This window comes from Ovis aries, chromosome 4, assembly GCF_016772045.2.
Source record: "Ovis aries strain OAR_USU_Benz2616 breed Rambouillet chromosome 4, ARS-UI_Ramb_v3.0, whole genome shotgun sequence".
In the NCBI taxonomy this organism is placed as follows: domain Eukaryota; kingdom Metazoa; phylum Chordata; class Mammalia; order Artiodactyla; family Bovidae; genus Ovis; species Ovis aries.
In genome coordinates this window covers 767,969-771,717 of record NC_056057.1, presented here as the reverse complement: position 1 = coordinate 771,717, position 3,749 = coordinate 767,969, and the positions used below count along the sequence as shown (strand labels likewise).

Here is a 3,749-nt window from a genome sequence, read left to right as displayed (position 1 = left end):
ATGTGAAGTCAGGTGACCATCTGGAAGCAAGTTAAAACAGAGTCTACTATACTGATCTTTTGTTATATTACTGATTTCTGAATGCTACTAAAGATATTCATGTGAATATTCTTCACAAATCTAAGGATATTATTTATCTCATATTTCAACGTTTCTATTGCCATATAATATGAGCCACCATATGGTCTGGCCCATAAGCCCAGAGTTTTTAAAATAATTATAATTTAAAATGTTTTATCTTAATATTCAAGGATCAATATAGAAATGTCTTATTTGTTTTGAACCATTTTTTTTTCCCCTTGCAGGTAACCATGTCTACAAAACCAGAATACTCCAAAAAACTGATCAAGCTTCCAGCTATTTTGGCATGCACAAATTAATACTGGTTTTGATTTTAAGTTTCTAAACTTTTGTTCTCAATAATTCCATTCAAATGATGATAGAATATAAAATCTGTGAGGTAGTCTTTTTTTAAAATTTACATCAATCTCTTTTCTTTTATAAAGTGCTTACATACAAGCTTCTTCACATTAATCGTGTGCTTTCTTTGAAAATAACCTTTGACACCAAACTTTCCTCTGCATTTTTCATCTCAGTATTTCTCAGTGTATAGATTAAAGGATTGAATATAGGGGCGATGATAGCGTAAAACAGTGCAAATACCTTATCTTCAGGGTAAGGTAGGAGGTCTAAGGTCTAAGATAACCAAAGATTGAAGGTCCAAAAGATAAGATGACTACTGTGATATGAGACCCACAGGTAGAGAGGGCTTTGCATCTTCCTTCAGCTGAGTGATTTCTTAAAGTGAATAATATGATGACATAAGAAACAAGACAACAAAAGTCACTAAGGAAGCCATTCCTTAATTGGCAACCAGAAGGACACCAGTGATGTAGGTATCATCACAAGCAATTTTAAGCATAGGAAAGATATCACAAAAATAGTGATCAATTTCATTAGAACCACAAAAAAACAACTGGATTATCATAGATAATTGAGGAAAAGAATTGACAGCCCCTGAGCCCAAGTAGCCAAGACTAGAAGATTACATTTTGTCCTGTTCATGATAATCATATAGTGGAGAGGTTTACAAATGCCAATGTAGTAATCAAAAGCCATGGCAGTAAGAATGAAGACCTCAATACTGCCCAAAAAATGCATTGCAAAATCTGTAACATGCAATTAGCATAAGAAATGTTTTTTGTCCCCATTAGCATATCACCAAATAGTTTGGGAATAACACTAGAGGTATAGCAGATGTCTACGAATGATAAGTGACTGAGGAGATACTACATTGGTTGGTTAAAAAGAGGACTGCCTAGAATGGACACAAGGGTCAGAAGACTCCCTACCAACAGGATAACATAGCAGAATAAAAAGAGCACAAAGCAAAATGCTTGTATGTTCTGGTCATCAGAAAGCCCCAAAAGGATGAATTCTGAGATGTTTCTCTGTTTTCCATATATTTGAGTTTGGTATATATTATATACAAATGAATTAGGTATCTGAAAAAAAGAAACAACACATAAATTTGGTGAAAATTAACAATATGAACACAAAATTATAAACTTTACTAAAAACTAGTTTGACATGAATATAATATTAGTCTCAACTTATTAAATTAAGCTGCTTTATTTTTAATTGATTTTTATTTTATAAATCTACTGTGGAACACTTTTGTAATGGGAATAATTATTTTACTGAATTTTATTTTTCAGTAATGATTTTAAACATTTAAATAATATTTTGAAAATTGAAGCATATTTGACTGTCAATTATATTATCTAGCTAATGAAGATTTTTTATTGACCAAAGTAAAAAAAATGCTTTTCCACATATTTTAACTACATATATATCAAATACATAAAATTGACCTTCCTTTTTCTAACATATTTGTCCAAATTATCTGAATTATCTGAGAACAAATTCTCGAATTATAAGAGAACAAAGGTAGCTAAGGGGCAGCCATTCCTGAATGAACAACCACTGTGAATGTTCAGAGACAAAGGTCCTGATTCTCCCTCATCTGGAGCTTCATGTCATGCTTGAGAGCTGAGAGAAATGCAGGAAAACAGTGAAAGCACTCTTTTGAATTCTCATCTGAGTAGAAGAAAACATGCATGCTGATGAGTTATTAGACACCAATTTTTTTCTGAATATTTACATGTATAAAGAGAATGGGATAGTTAATGAAAACATGTATTCCATAGACATATTTTTCTCTTACTGGAAATTTTTCCAGTAGTCATGTATAGGTGTGAGATTTGACCCATAAAGAAGGCTGAATGCCTTAGAATTGATGCTTCTGAACTGTGATGATGGAGAAGACTCCTGATAGTCCCTTGGTTTGCAAGGAGATCCAACCAGTCCACCCTAAAGGAAATCAGCACTGAATATTCATTGGAAGGACTGATATTGAAGCTGAGATTCCAATACTTTGGCCATCTGATTTGAAGAACTGACTCCTTGGAAAAAACCCTGAGGCTGGGAAAGATTGAAGGCAGGAGGAGCAGGGGACAACAGAGGATGAGATGGTTGGATGGCATCGCTGACTCAATGGACATGAGTTTGAGTAAGCTCTGGGAGTTGGTGATGGACAGGGAGGCCTGGTGTGCTGCAGTCCATGGAGTTGCAGAGTCAGACACTACTGAGAGATTGAATTAACTAACTAACTAAGCTGATCTTACTATTAATGGAGGGGAAAAGGGAAAGGAAAAGCTCAGATGAGGATAATTATTGTCATATAAACTGTGTTCTGATTACAGAAATATTAAAGAAAACTCCCAAGTAGAAATTAGGCAAAATGGATGAAATAAAGCGTATTCGGCAGTCTCTGAATATACAGAACAGTGGTGACACGGAAAGTGGTAGTAGTGTTAAGGAGTGGCTATAAACAAACACACATAAAAACTGACCAGTGTCACCCTTGAGTGAACTGCTTACTCTTTTTAAACCTCATCTTATTTGTCTTATATCTATGATATCATGCCAGAATTCAGATTTCTAATGAGGAATGCATGAGGTGATTTGAAATAAACCAGTGACAATGTGATATTTAAAACTCATTTTCCTTTCAGTTTTTCCTCTTTGAGTGATTGATTTAGAAACACAGAATTGTAATGTACATTTATGCAAAGTCAAAAGGAAAAATAAAGACAAAAATGAAAAAATCCACAACATGCATGTGATAACTATGATTAAAACTTTAATTTTAGCTCTATGCTAGTGAGAACATTTGGAGAAGGCAATGGCACCCCATTCTGGTACTCTTGTCTGGAGAGTCCCATGGGCGGAGGAGCCTGGTGGGCTGCAGTCCATGGGGTCCAGAAAAGTCGGACTTGACTGACTGACTTCACTTTCACTTTTCACTTTCATACATTAGAGAAGGAAATGGCAACCCATGCCAATGTTCTTGCCTGGAGAATCCCAGGGACGGGGGAGCCTGGTGGGCTGCCGTCTATGGGGTCCCACAGAGTAGGACACAACTGAAGTGACTTAGCAGCAGCAGCAGCAGTACTGAATAAAAATTCTGAGTGCCCTTTCTGTTAAGTTATTAGCAATAGGGAACGAAGTTCTTATACTTAAAACTTCCACTGCATACTCAAATTTTTCTTTAATGTATCAGAATGTAGCAGTATATAAACTTACCTTAGTTGATTCAAGTCAGACTAGTCTACTGTGAAATGCCAGATTTTGAAATACAAGAAATTCTTCATGACTGCAAATATTGAAGCATAATCTATTATATG

At 35.1% G+C, this 3,749-nt stretch overlaps 1 pseudogene; it reads right to left on the bottom strand.

The window, feature by feature from the left end:
• Positions 1-525: 525 nt before the first annotated feature.
• Positions 526-1,295, bottom strand: LOC106991104 (olfactory receptor 4S2-like; annotated as a pseudogene).
• Between the last annotated feature and the right edge of the window lie 2,454 nt (positions 1,296-3,749).